The 19088-nt window shown below is 35.8% G+C and overlaps 1 protein-coding gene across 1 annotated transcript in view; it reads left to right on the forward strand.

Moving 5' to 3' along the window:
- Positions 1–8709: 8709 nt before the first annotated feature.
- The window catches only part of Cntn6 (contactin 6), a 241485-nt gene continuing 231106 nt past the window's right edge, over positions 8710–19088 (forward strand). The window contains 1 exon segment of the mRNA XM_090324028.1: positions 8710–9192. The gene's annotated coding sequence lies outside the window, so the exon portion shown is untranslated.

Below are 19088 nucleotides of genomic sequence, written 5' to 3' on the forward strand. Positions count from 1 at the left end.
TATATATATATATATATATATATATATATATATACATATATATATGTATATATATATATGCATGCTCTGGATGTGCCACACTATGCAGTGTGGCACATAGTCTCATTGGTCCAGGATAGATGTGAGTTGTGTTAGTTGTACCCAAATTTCTATTAGCACTTTTTCTTTTAACTTATAATTCCCCTGGTTTACATGGCTAATATGGGATCATTTAACACTAAGGAATAAGTGTTAATAAATAAATCTTCTATAATGTTCTCCCCATGTGGAAGGTTAGAAGATAATGATGTTCTATACCACTTAGCAGTCAATCATATTTCTTAGAAAACTCAGTAACTATATGTCTTCTCATCGTTTTGTCTTTCTCACTCCATCCCTCCATAAGAAAAGACAAAATAAATATTTGACTCAAGTATTTTTTGATGTAATTATTAATGTTTTAGGTTGTTTGTGGGGCTTGAAATTAGGGCCTGGGCACTATCCCTGAGCTTTTTCACTCAAGGCTAGTGCTCGACTAGTTTGAATCAGTTTTCTTGTGGTTAATTGGAGATAAGAGACTCACTTTCTTCCTCAGGGTGGTTTGGAACTGTGATCCTCAGATCTCATCTTCCTGTTTACTCATGTTTTGCTTAGGAAGAAGCTAGACAAGTGCATCTTGCTGTTGGCCAATGGGAATCAGTACAATGGATTGTTATTGCTGCATGACAAATCATGTCAACATTCAGTGGTTTAAGATGAGAGACGGTCAAGACACGCAGATGTGGCTCGGCTAGGAAACTGTCTTGTTGCTGACATCTGTGTAGCAGGTGGCATGATTGTCTTCATGGTTGTCTTCCATCTTCCTTGCATATCAGTCAGTAGTATCCTTCAGTATGCCTGTCTGGCACATCTGCCTGAGACATCTATTCATTTATTATTGGTCTCACTGATCAGTTGTCCATGTGCCCAATTGAGAGGCAGAGAAATATTCTCCATCTATGAGGTGGCAATGTCACCTGTGTATATGTAAGGAAAGGTGAAGCATGAAAGTGAGTCTGCCACATGACTGTGAAAGAAATGTGACACCTTAATTGTGAAAAAAAGCCATACAATATGCCAGATAATGATGCCAACAGGCCAAGAGTTAAATTCTACTTAATGAAAATTGGTGAAACTCTTGTTTCCCATGTCTAACCAACATTGAAAGTCAGTTTGATATTTCATCAATTACAGATAAGAATGGGAAAGGCAGGATCATTGTTTAAGCAGCTAAAGTCTTGATTAATATCCAGATTTTAGAGTTCATGTGTTCTGACCCCTTCATTGTCTAGGAGAGAGGATACAATCATAATTATTATGCATGGGAAATCTCTCAATCTTCAGGGTTAAAAAGATTAAAGTAAAAAAAGAACAGCATTAATGAAATACATTTATTTTCGCTGGGACCCAAGCAAATTACCCTGTAATTTAGGAAGATCACAATGGGCTCATATGAAATGATACTTCTAAAACTGGGAGAGGTTTGCAGAGCAATTGGTGCTCATTAAAATTCAGTGCTAGAAGCAGCAGGTGGCAGACATTTTCAAGGAACAATTTTTGTGATGTCCTTCTAGAGTAGAAGCAAAACAATTCATGTCATAAGATTCCAGGTCTTGCTCCCTGTTGGATGTGATCAAGTGTAACAATTCTTCTATTGTATATGAATATATTCAAGGGATTTGAACTGCATGATGACAGCAGCTCTCTAAAAGGTACCTTTTCTTCCCATGTGGTTGAAGGAGAATATATGAGTTTCACTGACAGTTTCTCCCTTGAAAAGCGATACATTTCATGGCAAAATGTTGTTACTGTTTTTTTTATTTCCAGAGGGGGCTGAAAGTTTGATATCTGTAAAATTATACACATGTAGTATAAAGTGACAAAAATTGTTTGATGGCAAGTAACCAAGAAAGTTTTTTTTTTAAATCACCCATCCTTTAATGTGCTTTAACCTAAGGGAAGGTAAATGTGATATGTGGAGAGGATTTCCTTTTGATACTCTAATCTTTACCTCTTTGTCACCAAAGATGGAAAGAAAAATGTAAGCAGGAAAGCAATTTAGATTTCCTGAGAACATTCAGTCCTTTTAAAAATATAGTGGAGGGTTGAGACAAATGCTTAGATTTACAGTGTTTTCATATACATTAACTGCTCTTTAAAGAGTACAGGACTTAGATATCTAGTCAATTGTTTGTATTGGACCCAGTTATATCTCAAAATATTTCATTTAAGAGAAAACTTGTATTCAGTCTTATAGAGTGAAATAAGCATAAAATGTACACCACTCATTTTTCCTTCTGTGGATTAAATGGTCCAGGACTCAGGTGCCTCTTTAACATTTTGCTTTTTGTGTGAACTTTGTAAAACAAAGGTAATGTTGATACATTCCTCATAGAGCTGTAGGAAGTACTGAGCAAGAATTTAGAATTCATATCTGCCCCAGAGGAGACAGAAAAACCATAGAAGAGTGTTTATACATCAGTAATACCAGGAGAATTGTCTGTAATGGACAGAGAAGAATGACTTGTAAAAACAGCTTTTAGCCATGGGTTATTTAGAACAGTTGTGCATACCAATCAAAGTATCTGTACAGGAAAGCAAGCCTCAAATGGCAATGAGAAATAATACTAGCAATACAATAGTACTCAGGTTTACATACCATAGATCAATAAGTTACAATGTGTTAATTTCTGTTTGATACTGTTTAGAAAAACTAATGTTAGTCAGGCTTCAACTCCACAAAGTACTGTCAATATCATCGTTTTCTTTTCAGGAGACTGAAATGGATTGAAAGAAGTCAGGAGTCAGAGGGATATAAAATTCTGGGTGTCATTTCCTCAGGCAGAAACAAAACCTAAGTATTCTATTATAAAGTGTTAGGGAAAATGAAAACACTGGATCTTCATTCCCCATACTATTTGGTATCAGAAAAGCAAAGGAAAAGCAGGCTCTGAGTGAGTCTGTCCTTGAGACCTTGAAAGAAAAACAACCAAAAATCACTGGTTCATGTTCTTAAGAGCTGATTTTCTTGGCGAAGAGTATAACTTTTTAAAATTGGTAATATAATGGTCACAGTTACATGGTAATGGTTACAGTTACATTCTCCAGGCAGTAGGTGCATTACTTCTTACACACTGATACCCCTTCTCATGTATTTGTCCCCATTTGCCTCCCCACATCCTCCCAATCATCTTGTTTTCCCCCTTCCCTTTCCTATTTCAAATAAACAAATATACAGTACACCAGGTAACAAAGTCAGAGGCAATAACAATATGAGATTAACCAAAGGGCAACAAAAGAGAAGAGAAATAACATAGTACATTAAGAACATCAATAACACAAGATAAAGTTCTTATTGCCATGTCCTAGAGTTCCTTTCATTTAGTCTCATTCTATATAACCTTAGTACCTAGGTTTTGAACTATTGTAATCCTCTGCTAGGCGAATCTTAGTTGTGTACTAATTATTACAAATGAGGAAACCATTGAACATATGTTCTTCTGGGTCTGGCTTACTTCACTTAATATGATTTTTTTCCAAGTCAAAGTGCATAACTTTGGAGTCATTGTTAATGTTTGGTTACTGAAATCTGCAGACCCACTGGATTACCAGGGATATATACTATAGAAATCAATGTTTCTCAGACCATGCAGAGGTCTGAGACCCCCTAGATTGATTACCAGGGAGACTTCAGAATCTGTGCATCGGTAGATCCAACAAGAAAGAAATCAGTAACTTTTTCTTTAAAAAAAAATCTAGATTTGACTCTGTCTTTTTACTGGGTAGCTTATTCCACTTGTATGTAGTGTGGTAAGTGACATTTGCATTGAATGGATTATTTCCTTCTTTTTTTCCCCCAATTACTATAGACTGACTTTTCTTTTCCTCTTCTTTTTTTTAACTTGTCTTTTAATCTACAAATGTTCTCAAGAATGTTTCCATTTAAGATGTCCATTTGTGTGTACAACGGTTATTCATCTTAACCAGAATGACCACTTCCTCCACATCTCTCCTCCTCCTGTCCCCACCCAATTGCTTCCTGCTTCCTTCTTCATATAATCCACTACTGCTTCCCTTTCCAGTAGTCTGCTCCATCCACTGCCTCTTCCCACCCATGTGAAACGGATTTCAGCTTCCTGATACTTATTTGGTTAATCTGTCTGTTCATTGTAGGAAGGATTTACTCCATGGAGTTGCATTCTTTCATAGACTGGACCTGAGCCAGTTTACCCATGTATACATACACATCTGCCTCTATGCGTGTGTATACCTGAGAGGTTGTTTTCTACTTTTAAGATCTACACGTCCCCTTTGCTTGCATTATGTATGATTTTTATAGTTCCTTCTTTCTGATGTCTAAATAATAATGTATATGTGTGTGTGCATGTAACTATATTTGCATATATGATATAACTGTATTTATATGTGTATGTATCTTACTTTTTGACACATTCATCCTTTGTAGGCTGGCTGAGCATTTTTTCCTAACTTGGCGATGGTGACTAATGCTGCAGTGTACATAGATGTTCACATGTTTTTATTGCTTTATTTTTTTCCCCCTTGGAGGATATTTTCCATACCACGGTACTTTTGGATTTAGTCCAAGTGGAGATGCACTTTAATTTCTAACTAGAATTACACTGAGGAATGTAACACTTAAAAATTATTAGTGTGTTAGGGAACATTGTATTATTTCAAACATTTTTTTTACTATTGGGAAAATAAAAATTGCTTTGGCTCTTCTTGACAAATATTTATGAGCATATTCGCTTTCATTTCTCTTGGGTATGAGTGATGTTTCTTTGTGCTGCTATTTTTTAAATGACATAAATTGATTTTGAAGATAATTATAGCGCTTTATTCTACTAGAAAAATATAAAGATTTCTGATTCCTCTACTTTTCAGTATTCCTTAGTTATTTATATTAAGCTTAATTCTAACCTTTCTAATAATTGGTTCATAGTGGAATCATGAGCCTGGAAGTTTTGATTTTCATGTTAATAATGATATTAGACATGTTTTTCTGCTTCCATGTCTTTTAATTTTTTCATATATTTTTATTGTAATTAATAGAAAGGTTACAATATATTCACCAGATAGAAGGTGCATTACTTCACATACATTGATACCCTTTCTCATGTCTTGGTCCCCATTTCCCTTCCCCCACCCCACCCCTTATCTTGTTTTCCCCCCTTCCCTATCCTATTTCAAACAACCAAATAAGCATATATATCAGATAACAGGGTAAACTACTGTAACAATATGAGATAACCAAGGGACAGCAAAAGAGATGAGAGATAACATAGAACATTAAGGACAACAATAACTCATTATATGTCTCTTTTTTCTGTATCCTGGAGGTCCTTTCATTTAGCATCATTCTATATGGCCTTATGTATCTAGGTTTTGCTCTATTGTAAATCTCTGCTAGGAGAGCTCAAGGTTTCTACTGATTATGACAAATGAGAGAAACCATTGAGCCTATGTTCCTTTCAGTCTGGCTTACTTCATTTAATAAGATTTTTTTCCAAGTCTTTCCATTTCCTTACAAATGGGGCAATGTCATTCTTTCTGACAGCATCCTAGAAGTCCATTGTGTATATAAGTTTTATTTCTTTTGTGTTTTAGCTTGTTTTTGTATACATATGTCTTATGATTCTGAATACATCTTTGCATAGCTCCAACCTAGTAATAAACTTTGGCTTGCCTTTCGTAATGTACTTCTAGTTCATTGTTAGGTGTGTAGGGTGAAGTAAATCTGAAGATTAGCATTTTTTTCAAGTGAACACCATGTTTGTATCAAAGAACTACTCTGAGAACTTTTTCTGATCTCAGTTGAATGTAACTATGAGGATCTATTTTTGAGAAGCTCATTTATGTTCTATTGATGTTTGCTGCCAATAACCATGACACTTTGATCACTTTAGAGTGGTAGTAAATTGTAAGATCAAAGAGTACATTTTCCAACTTTCTCTATACCATTTCAGTTTTATTTTAATTGGTTATCTCCCTTTATATATTTGTACATCAGTTAACAGATGCAAAAGACAGTGCTAGACATTACCAGGAAATCACATAGACATCCAGACATCAAGAACAAAGGCAAGGTCTTTTGCCAGCAAAGGGACTGGCAAGACCCCTTCTCACAAGAGAGAAGTGCCTGCTGTCGTCAGAGGTGACCTGTATAACCTACAGAAGATAGGACAGTCTAGGAAGAGGAACCTTGGTGTGGACAGATGAGCCAGGGCTTCATTCCTGGTGGTCTAGGATTTATGGCTGCTGCCCAAACGCAGATAAGGGATCTTGCAGTTCCCCAGAAGTCACTTTAAGGGGATCGTGTTGCCTTACATGGTTGTAACTACTCCAAATGAGTACCATCTCAAGGTGAGGGGAGTTGGGAGAGGTGGAGGCTGATTATTTACTGCCTTTACCATATAGGCCTAGAGTTGCCTAGGAGAGGACCATGCTAACTAAGGGAGAGGAGACTACTGAGCTCACAGTCTGCTGAGTTTTTGGCTGGAAATACGTGAAATCTTACAACATGCTATGAGATAGTTGACCTCTTAAAAAAATACAGTTTGCTGATTCTGACAAGAGTATATTTATTTATTTAGAAATTCTTTGTTTCCAGCGATTCTTTGTAACTTTTAAAGTCCAGAGCCTATTTTATTTATTTGCATGTTCCCCAGTGTTTAAAGATTTATCAAGTGAGAACACTCCTGTAAATGATCTGTGGAGGTGCAGACAGTAAGACAGGAAGAAATTAAGAACCCAAGTAAAGAATGTGTTAAAGGAGTAATTCTTATAAGAAATAGAATGAGGACTGAATGTCAGCCATGGGATTTTTCCATGCCTAATTCCATGTTGAAGATGACTGCAGTTGTGAAAACATCTGTAATCCTAGTGACTAAAGACAGGATTGAGGAAATGGTGGGGGTGGTAGACAAAGCTCACCTTTATGATCCCAGTGACTCCAGAATCTGAAATCTGAGAATCACTGGAGCCAGGACCTGGACAGAAAATTTAAGAGCCTACTAGCTCCAATTAAGCAACAGGGAACAGTAAGTAGGAGTGTGGCTGAAGGATTAATGAGTAAGAATGTCAGTTTCTGAGTTCAAACCAAGTACTGGAAAAGAAGGGGAAGGAGAGGGAGGGGGAGAAACAAAACAAGAGGAAAGGGGAAGGGTGAGGAGAAGGAGGAAATAAGAGAAGAGAGGATAAAGAGAGGGGAAGAGGAAGAGCGGGAGAGGAAGAAGAATGAAAGGAAGAGGACAGAGAAGAAGGAGAAGAGGAAAAGAGGAGAAAGAATTGGAGGCAAGAGGGAGGCAGAGAGGGACAAGGAGGTTGGGAGTTGTACCTGTGCTGTGCTAACTTGTTCTCAGGGCCTGGGTGCTGCCCCTGAGCTTTTTTTCCCCCTCTTTGCTAGTGTTGTACCACTTGCACCACAGCACTGCTTCTCCATTTTTATTGTTGAATGATTAATTGGAGATAAGAGTCTCATGGACTTTCTAGCATGAGCTGGCTTCAAACCCTGATCCTCAGACCTCAGCCTCCAGAGTAGCTAGGATAACAGGTGTGAGTCAGTGGCACATAGCTGATGCAACCTGTTTGAGTTTTCCCATCATAAAAAAGCATACTATTCTTTCTGTGGCCTCTGATGATAGTGCTTAGTGTGTATGAAGAAATGATAGATGATATCAACTCTTTATCAAACAATATACTTCATAGAAATTCATAACATGTAGTCCTAAAGAAAAGGCATAGAAAAAAAAGGTACCATTTCTTTCCTTTTCTTTTCTTTTTTGCTCTCTCTGTGTGTGTGTGTGTGTGTGTGTGTGTGTGTGTGTGTGTACTGGGACTTCAACATAAGGTGTGTCCTTCAGCTTTTTGATCAATGCTGTCACTCTGCCACTTGATCCACAGTTTTACTTTCCCAAAGATCTCTTTCCACTCATTTACAATTGGTTTGTTGATCTCATTTTCTCAATATCCTTCTCCTGATGAGACACTGAAGAGTACAATATCTTCAGTTATTCCATGCAAATAAATCCAATCTCTTACTTGAGTCATATATATATATATATATATATATATTTGCTTGTGTTGGTATCTCTGTGCTCTTAATATGTATTTTTCATGTGGCTTATTGTTCAAGCACTTTCTTTTAATTCAATAATAATACTTACACATATTAAAAAGTTTAGTCAGAGGGCTCTGTGTAAAACATAAAAGGACCTTCCTATTTTTTAACACAACTATTATATAAACACTTGCACATTTATTTTCTACCCCTGGAGATGATAAATGTTCCTTTTGGGAGTAGCTATGTTGCTTCAGATTTATTTTATTCTACTTTCCATATGTACTTTCCTGACTTTAAGATACCTCATTGCCCATCTTTTCAAACATGTGATTTCGAAAGGTTTTAGTGACAGTACCCCTGGCCTTTTGATTTTTATTTCCCTCCTCCCTTCCTTCTAACTAGTAGTGAAGCTTCTGGCATGCTTCAGAAGGGTTTAAGCTAAAATACAGTGAAAATCAGTACAGACCCTTGACCAGCTTAATCTTTGCTTGCAAATGACAATGCGATGAAACCAGAGGAAGGAAAAAAATATTACTTCCTTTCCTGTTGGAAACCTAATAAGTAGCTTCTCTGACCCAATTTTCTATAAGAGAGACTTTTTTTTTCTGATGACCGACAGGAGTGACTATGGGTAGTCAAAGAAAGAGGAGGGTGAATTAAACCTTTCATGCCATGGGAATGGCAGCTGTTCTCCGTGCTCTCTCATTCTGTGAAGGATGATGAAGATAGTGCTGGGTTTCAATGTGGAGAGAATTTTTTTTTCCTTTTGAATATTCCAAACGGGAGCTTTGCCCATGTGCCTGAAGAAGAACTAATTGTCTAGTTTCCGTCAGGAATGCAGCAAGAGAGGAGGAACGTATTTCATGCTTAACACCAGAAAGGAGCCACGCAATACTCAGTGGATAAAAGCCTTGCAGTCCCAGGGAGAGAAAGAGAGAGAGAGAGGGGGAAAAAAGCGTCCCATTATCTCCTAGCTGCGTAGACAGTCCATACGCCTTGGTTCTGCCTGGATGCACAGCATGCCTGGCTGAGAGCTTGAAACAGAGTTCTGCAGGAAAAAAAAATTGTAAAGATCTCGAGACATTTCCCTGGTAAGATCTCTAAGTGCAAAATTGCGCTGTCTGCTGCAATGAGAATATTGTTGGGCAAGCTGCAGCTTTTCTTGCTTTCAGTCTCTTTGTATTTAGCATAACAGGTAAAAGCTTGGGCTGGGGTTGGGGTAGTGTGTGTGTGTGTGTGTGTGTGTGTGTGTGTGTGTGTGTGTGTGTGTAGGATGACTGCTTTATTGATGTTCTGTTTCTATGATGTTGATGCTTAAAATGCATTTATTCCTTGTGAGGGAAAAGCAATGTATTAAATCTGTATTCGGGGGAAGTGAGGCTCAAATCAGACAGAGAGGGATTACAGATAGGTATATTTTGGCAGGGTTTCACGAGTCTTTGCTGCAGTAGAAACTAATGGACAAGAGGGTATGACAGTGCTAATTCTTGTATTTTCCTATGGCCACATGCCCTTTTGGTAACGGCAGACGGGAAGATATGCTTACTAATTTTTATTTTCCCCACCAGAGGGTTGGAGGGGTGTGGTTTGCAGTGTCCAGGGATGATTTAAAGGAATGATTATAAAGTTTCCTGGGGGAAGGTTTTGGTAATACAAGAAAAGGTACACTGCAGGTCACACAGGCTCACCAAATTTTGTCTGGATTTTTGGTTTTTCCCAGCTTGGAGATAATAGGTTTTCCTTTGTGCCACACACTAGTTAAAGCTTCTCGGTATGAGGTTCTTATAATAGTTTATGAAAAGTTTCAGAAGTTGATGGCTTGGGAACGGAACTTTGAAGAGTTCTGAGATTAAGCATGTATAAATAGTCCATTATGATAATGTGATTCAGTAATGTCGGGGTTCAGGAAGGAATTGGAATTCAGAGTTCTTGTTTCTCCAAATGAAAAGTACTTGTTTAAAATAATCAGCATCCTGACTGGGTCCTCTGAGAAGTGTTCACAAGATGAATCAATGAATGATATACTGAGAGAAGAAAACAAGCAAAACAGGGAGGAGAGTAAAATTACATAGAATCAGTTTGGCAAAAATGAGGTGTTCCTAATGTCATTTTACAGTGACAATGTCTTCCAAAGATGTCTGTAAAAGAAAGAGCTATATGTTGAACAGTGAATCACTTATTTTGAGCAATTTTCATTTATCTGATGGATTTGTTTATCATCTTTTAAAATCACTGTGGTGGAAGGTTTCTCCAATTTATGTGCACTGTTTTGGTAATGGAAGGAGCTAATAAACACTCTGCACCTCCACTCTTCCTCCCTCCCTCTTTCCCTCCCCCCCACTTACATATGTGTAAATATATACATCTTCACAAGGAAAATGTATGCATACACAACACCAGCACAATTTATGTAGCAAACAGAAATACATAGTTATTTCATCTTTGATGCTTCACTGAGATTTTTCTCTCAGCAACCATCATAGCTATGCAGTCCTAAGATATCAAATCTGCAAACTTTTATATATGGCTTTATATGAGGTTATATAAATGCATACCTTATCACATCTGAATAAGTCCATCATTTATAAACAACTGCGTTATATTACTTCTTTCAAATATACTTTCGGTGACATATCAGATTGTTTTTTTTTTTAATTCCTGTAGAACTTTCCTTCAGGAAAACACATTTACTTGGTCAGTTAGGAAAAGATTGCACATGTGGCCTGAGCTTTCCTGCTTCCGCACACACATACACAAAATTCCATTACACTGGGAAAAAATGAGCTTTGTTAAATTTACTAGATATTTTTTGCTTTTTTGATAAATATTTTTGTTAGCATAAAAGTACATTTTGCCCTTTTAAGATTTTATCTAGTGGGGAGTAATAAGAGACATTTACTTAGTTATGTGTGTTTACTAACGTCAGGTTGATTAGATGCTGTGGTATAAGGTATTCTGTTTAGAAAAGTAAGATGAACTTTAAAGTTTGAGAGAGAAATTGCATCATGCATAATGAACAATCATAAAATTTTGAGACTATACTTCTGCCTAAATTTTGATGACATGATGAGATACAGGCAACTGAAAAAAAGGGGAGAAGGGGAGAGACATTAGTAAGAATGGTTTCTTATAATACATTTTTAGTTCTTAGAATGATTATGGTAGTATGATCAATGATAGATAGATACTCCTTTATAACAATGGTACTTTAACCTACATTTGACAGAAAGGTTGTATTTAAATTTGGATTTCAATTAAACTAAAAAAGAGACCAAACGAAGGTGGATAAATTGCTAGATTTTAGGTACTTATTTCTTTTCAATAGAATTATTAGTTCCTGCAAAAGAAACCTAAGTTTGAGAACAGCAGCATGAACATATTGAGTTTAGAGTCAATGTTAGAATACAAATTTAGGTATTAAGCAATATCTTACATTAGAATAAATCAGCATGTACATTTTATAGTTATCAAGCCACCAATATTTCCTAAATTAAATTTTTTATTAGCAAATTACATTGCTGAGTTTTATAGTGTTTGCATTTCAACTTAATTCCCATGGTCCTGGTTTAAACTCACTTCAAATTTGAATGATGTCATTGCTTGCCAATTTCTTGCGCATCAAGTCCCTATTAGTTCTTTGGTTTCCAAATTGCACCATTTTTTCAGAATATCTACCTATGCATGAATTTTCCATTCCTGAGTTCCATTTATTCACATGTTTTTGTTTTTTTCCTTGTCCCTTAATTGTTCATTCTTCAACGGTATTTTCTTGATATTTACCCCATTGCTTAAAAATTCTTTTATTTCACAATTTCTTGTTGTACTACTTAGTGTGTGTGTGTGTGTGTGTGTGTGTGTGTGTGTGTGTGTGTGTGTGTGCAGTTAGATTCCCTGACCTGGCAGGTCTGAATCAAAATTTTGTATTGCTTCTTTCTTTCTCAGGTCACCAATTGTAGGCATGTTGTATCTCATTTGTTTGTCCATCTTCCACAGATACTATAGTGTCCAATTTATTTTCAAGTGCATGTTTTTCCAGTTCATTTTCTTTTCTTCCATGAAAATTCTCTACCATTTTTCATGGTGATTCTCAACTACTTGTGCCATGATACCACTGTTTCTAATTTAAGTTTTAGCTCTATAATGTTTCCATATTCCTCTATAATATTTTATTCTCTTACAGCATCTCTTGTTTTTTTAGTTACTACATTTCTGGGTTTATTTTTGTTTTGTTCGTTTTGTTTCTATGTTTTTTTTTTCTTTATCATCAGTTATGGGGCTTGAACTGAGGGCCTGGGCGCTGTCCAAAAGCTTTTTTGTTCGAGGCTAGTACTCTACCCCTTTGACCTACAATGCCACTGCTAGTTTTCTGGTGATTAATTGAAGATCAGAATCTCTTGGCCTTCCTGTTCCATCTGGCTTTGAACCATAATCCTCAGGTCTCAGCCTCCTGAATGGCTAGGATTACAGACATGAGCCACTGGCACCTGGCTATATTTCTGTTTTGAAATATGTAATAAAGTATTATATTTTTGAAATATTATGATGTCAGGTATTTACATACTTCAGCTACAGTTTTTTTCTTTCTCTACCTTTCCCTATTTTCCGTTGCTTTCAAGAGGTGCACACGAGTTAGAAGAGCACAGAGCATTGAACGTATTTGATATGATATGGTAACATATATATTTATCAAAACCCTTTGAATGGGCAACACCATTGAATGGGCAACACAAGAGTGAACCCTAGTGTAATTGCTGAATTTCAGGTGATGTGAACACATCAATCGACTTTGGGTGAGCTTATAGATAATTGAATTTCATTAAGTGAGTCAAGTTCATTATTGTGAATCAAAAATCTTAATTGGAGGACAGGTGTGTGCTAGGAGGGAACCTAGGGAAACTATATTTCATCTCATTTTGATGTGCACAAAAATCTGCTCCCTGAAAAAAATCAAAGATAGAAAAAGAAAAGAATTTAAGTTTCTCAATAGTTTCTTGAGATTTCATTTATCTTTTTAACATGAAGTCATGGTTGATGGGGCAACCTGTGAAGCTATTAGGCGTTTGTGGAGGTGCTATTAATATATATCCTGATTTAATGCAAATTTGATATAATTGTTAGATGGCTCATCTTGTTTATTTGGTTGATGTTTAGTTACTTAGTCAACAGTCGGGTGGTTGATATAACATATAGTAAGGTCATTAAGGTGGGAGTCTCTGAGTTGTACTTTGTGGATATACATTAATATCCTTTTACCCAACTTCCCATTAGTAGGATTCCAAACTCTCTGCATTTTCCTAAAATTAAGGTAGAAAAAAGGAAGGTTTTCTCTGATGCCTCTGGAGTTCCATGATTTCTAGCATTTGAGAATTGTGGCAATTTGGCTCACATTTGGTGTTTTAGGGCTGATCCTGTGAACATTTTCTTTGAGATGAGAGAATGTGTGTTGCTTTTTGTTTGTTTGATATCGCACAGCCATCATCAGTACCTGTCTGTTTCTCTTAGTTGTTTCTGTGGAACAAGTGATGGATAAAAGTTCTTTTTAAAAATAGATGTTTAAATGGAAATCTTTTCACTTGGAAGCATTCTTTAAAACAAAGTTTCCTTACTTTTGTTATTCAAGTTGACAAAATGTGGTCCAGTTAAAATTAAGTTGGTATGTACTATGAATGGATTCTTACATACTTAAGTATCCTTAAGGTATATGTCTGATGGCGTACCCATTTGGGAGGCTGGAATGTAGACAAATTTGGCAAAAGTATTGGAGTTTGAGGTCAGCCTTGGCAACCATGCAAGATTATCTTAACAGAAAAAATAAAAATAAACAACTGAATCAAAAGAGAAAGGAGATGAGAGAGAAAGGGGGAAAGAAGAAAAAGAAGGAAGGAAGGAAGGAAGGGAAAGAAAAGGAGAAAGAAAGAAAGAAAGAAGAAAAAAGGGAGGGGAGGAGGGGAGGAGGAAAGGAGAGAAGAAAGAGAAAAAGGAAGAAGGCATGAAAGAACAAAAGATGGGCAAAGGAGGAGAGAAAAATAAATGAGTAAAACCCAGGAGAAAGAGAAATGAGAAGGGTTCTTGAGCCTTCTTTCTGCATGTCTGTATTGATGATGTCAGTGGCCAAGTCTACTGTCCTGAAATTATCCTAATATAATTTAGAAATGAATTCTAAAATATCTGTTATTATAGAAAAAAATGTCCTTATGAAGTTGCTCTTTGGAAGTACAATGAATGTAAAGTTTGTACATGATAGATTTCCATGGAATGAATGAAAGAATGAATGAAGAACAAAGGAATGGATGAATAAAGTTACTTAGAAATTATGATGCTTCGGTTACTCAAATACTGTCATATTAATGACATGAGAATGATTCTTCAAGTATTAAATAAGAATGAGAACAAAAATTATTGATTCAGGCTTTTCTGAGTTTGGGTAATGCCAGGGAATGTGCTTTTTTCTCTATCTAGCCTACAATAGCTTTGACATTGATCTGTCTGTACCCTACATCCTCCATTCACAATGAATATAATAACAGTATTGATTCCACAGTATTATTAAGAGGAATAGATAAGATAAAATTGAAAACATCCTGGAAGAATGTTTGGCAATTAATAGGCAATCTAATGTGTTCATTGTTTATCATTCTATTATTTCTCTTAAAATATTTCTATACAAGCTTTGGGATTGAGTGAAAGTAATATAAAACAACAAAGAGAACACAATTATAATCATCACCTAATCAATTGTATTGAGTATTTCCCAGAAAATTAAATTTGGAGTATAAATCATACTTGGAAATAAAAGTGGAGATTAAAGATGTTCAAAAAGAACATTAGAAATCTAAATTTAGATTTAGAAATGCTGGTCCTTTGATCTGTGTAGCTTAAAATAGTATTGAAAAGTTTATATAAAAGAAGCTATGGAGTCTGATTAAGAGGAAGGATTTATTTAAATGTCTTATTATAAAAGAAGCATAAGAAGAACTAAGAAGCAAAGGAAAACATAAGAAATTAATTCCTGGGCCGGGAGTTTGGCCTAGTGGTTAAAGTGCTTGCCTAGCATGCATGAAGACCCGGGTTCGATTCCTCGGTACCACATACATAGAAAAAAGCCAGAAGTGGTGCTGAGGCTCAAGTGGTAGAGCTCTAGCCTTGAGAAAGTCCAAGGACAGTGCTCAGGCCCTGAGCTCAAGCCCAGGACTGGCAAAAAAAAAAAAAAAAAAAAAGAAATTAATTTCTTTCGACAAAGAAAAATATTACAAATGTTGATGTTTCTTTCCATTTGCATTCCTTTTTACTATTTTTTAAAAAGAAATCTTTATGACCCCAACTAATGCATATGTCTGGAAACAATTTGAACTTCCATGAAAATACTAAATTAAAATATAGATATCATCTTTCCTGACACAATTTTCAGGCTTATTTCCCAGATTTTTCCAATAATTTATGATATATTATTTTCCTTGTGGTCATCTTTAAAGTTAAAAAATATAGTTGAGCTTCAACTTTAGGATCCACACATTGAAGACTTTTATTTTTAAGGGAAAATGTTTTTGCTATTTTTCATACTTTTATGACAAAATTTTGATTATTTTATGTTTCAAAAGTTCATGGAATTGATTCATATATTTTATGTCATTTTTGTTGATCAAAGGTATTCTTAATATTTATGTCATCCCCAAATTGGATAATTATTAATTTCTACCATTCAGAATTGTAAAATGTTAAATCCATTGTAAAATAAGTGAAAATTATGGAAATAGTAAGGGAGTAAATTGTAATTTTCTGCAGTCTATAATCCATTTTCTTTGTTCTTTGTTATCTTAATTTTAATATATGTATATATAGGTATAGTATATGTGTGCATTGGATTATTTGAAAATATTATGTAAATTGGGTGCTAGTGGCTTATGACTAATACCAGCTACTTATGTGGCTGAGATCTGAGGATCAAAGTTCAAAGCCAACCCAGGCAGAAAAATGTATGAGATTTTCATTTCCAACTAACCAGCATAAACATAAAGTGAAGGTGTGTCAAGTTGTGGGGCACTAGCTTTGAGTGAAAAAGCTAAGGAGTAGCAGCCAAGCCCTGAGAGCAAGCCCTAGTTCTGCCAGACACAATAACCAAATGAAAAAAATCTCATACTGAAAATCATCTTATTTAACCTGCTAATCTTATTCCACATTTCATTTAAACATTGACCTCACTATGTTTCATCATGTGAATATTACATTGCTGACATTGCTGTTTTCTTGCTGACATACTCGTTCACGCAAAGTAACTGTTAGAATGTAGCATTCTTATATTATTTACATCTTTGAAACAAGAATTTCCATCAAGAGTATCAAAACTAACTGGAGCTATACCCCCAGCCCATTTTTTTTTTTTTTTGTATTATGTTTCACTGAGCTGAGATCTACCTGTATGTACTTTCCTGTGTCATTGGAAATGACAGGCCCCTACCACTGATTCAGCCATTGTGATTCATCAATAGCTTGAATAACAGGTTCTTACCATTGACCCCCACAGTTGGTTATTATTGTTATTATTAGTAATAGTATTAGTATTGTTATTTTGCCCAGGCTGGTAGCTAACCATGAGCCTCACATATTTGCCTCTTAAGTAGCTAGGAGTACAGATTTCAGCCCTGGTAGCCAACCCAATCCAATCTTCTTTGTTCACTTTTTTCTCAGCTCTTACTAGAGTAAATCTAATCTCCATTATATTTTGTTGAACAAAGATATGGTAAGGTAACATACAACTTTATGCTTTCTAAGATTGACTACACATAAAATACCAGTCCTCTTTATCAATAGGACTATGGCTTGCTTAGATTCTTCCAAGAGTTTTCTATCCTGGTCTGTGTTTCTAACATTTTCGAACTGCCTAATAATTTTGCCAATGGTTGATTAAATTTATGGCACATTTTCCTGAATTCCTTTATTTACCATTTCTTCTTGCCATTAACATGCCTCTATTCACTCGCCATGTGCAATTGTTTCTGTGCACTATTGCTAATTACTGGACAATTTAGACAGTTAAAAGGAGGAAGAACGAAGGTATATAAAAGTGGGTCTGGTCCTTTGGGCGTGAGTATAAGTAGGAGGGGTGGTAAGTGAACTGGGTGGAACATGATCAAAGTACTTTATATTCATGTATGATATGGATCAATGAGGCTTATTGAGATTGATTATTCAGGAAAAGTAAGAGGGAAAGTGATGGAGGGATGAGTGTGCTGAAGGTACATTGTGTGCATATAGGCATATGCCAAAATTAAACACCATTGAACAACTAATTGCTGTTAAAATCTGTAAGAGAAAGAGAAAAAAATATTCTAGAAAAAGTATTGACCTCCCTTATTATTTATGCATTGAATATTATTCTACTCACATCCAAAAAAATATCGTACTTGACTATGGAAACTTTGTAGGTAAGTATTTTCCTCTGGACATTTTTTTTCCAAAGTCTGTAGCAAGATTTTCTAGGTTAAAATTTTGTTCATGAGAAGACTACATGTAGCGTTATTTTATACCTCAGGATTTTATTGGTATTTCATTCTGGTATATTTTAAGAATTCCTCTTTGTCATTCTTGTCCTCAGGTTCACCAGTGTGTGTATTTTTAGAGTTGTTTCAAATATATTCTTTTTATCCTTTCCAAGTTCTTAAATCTGTCCTTCAATTCTAAAAATTTCTCAACTATTGTGTATGTCAGTCTTAAATCTTTTCAACCCTTTTATTCCTTTAGAAATGAATGCTCATTTAGCACTATGGTTTTTATCTTCTGCTTTTACTTTTTCCTCCTATCTATTATCTTCCTACCTCTAATATATGATTTAAATATATATAAGCATATATATATAGATAGATATAGATGCACACTCACATATATATTTATTGCTCTTTTTTGTGAGATTGAATTAAACTCAGCCCTCCTGCCTGTGGAGCACGCTTACTTATGGCTGGCACTCTACCACATGATCCATGCCTCTAGTTCCAATTTTCCTGTTTTAGAAATGGAATTACATAGATTTCTCTGCCTGGGCTGGATTTTAAATCAAGATCCTCAGAAATCTCAGTCACTTAAGCAGGTGAGATTACAGGTTTGACTCACCAAAACCCTACTGAGTTGATTTTTAGGGATACATTTTTTAACTCTCTGTCTCTGTCAATTATTTTACAGATTTTATGTAGTCCCTTGCTCTTCCATTTGTACTGAACAGTATCTCTTCTGTCATCCAGCTTGTTGAACCCTTGCGTATGCTTCTTGTAGAGCTGGAGTTTGATTGTTGCCTTAGGGACAAATATCTCCCATGTGTGGGTATGCCACATTTCCCTGTTTGTGGTTCATTGTCCCTGGGATCTGTGATTTTCTTCTATGACAAAGGCACCTTCAGGAGTAACATAGGAGGTGCATAGGGTCCCTGGTGGTGAACTCTTCCCAGATCACTGTAATATTAGTATCATAATAGACCTGTTGGAGGAGATTTCTCACCAGAACATCAGGGTCTTTGTAACCATTTGTATCAATCATCAGATCAAGAAAGGGAAGGTTAGAAATCTGATTTGCTAATCCTTTTTTCCTGGTTGGTATAAAAGTAAGGTAAAGAAAGTTGCTTTTCTATTTTTTTCATATTTGTGTTTAATAGATTTTCATGTTTTTCAAGGTAGTATCTAATAATTTTGCTGCGATTATAGGAATGTTCCATCATGTCTAGCCTTAAGAAAAGTTCTATTGCTGGCCACTGTTGGCTCACGCCTGTCATCCTAGTTACTCAGGAGGCTGAGATCTGTGGATCATGGTTCAAAGCCAGCCTGGGCTGGAAAGTCCATGAGACTCGTATCTACAGGTAGCCGCCAGAAAACTGAAAGTGGTACTATGGCTCAAAGTGGTAGGGAAATACCCTTGAGCAAAAGAGTACAGAGACAACATACAGTTCTGTCAATCCCCAGGACTGAAAATAAAAGTCCTGTTGGAATGAAAAAGGTAACATTTT

The sequence above is a fragment of the Megascapheus bottae genome, chromosome 33 (genome assembly GCF_031878675.1).
Source record: "Megascapheus bottae isolate mThoBot1 chromosome 33, mThoBot2.hap1, whole genome shotgun sequence".
In the NCBI taxonomy this organism is placed as follows: domain Eukaryota; kingdom Metazoa; phylum Chordata; class Mammalia; order Rodentia; family Geomyidae; genus Megascapheus; species Megascapheus bottae.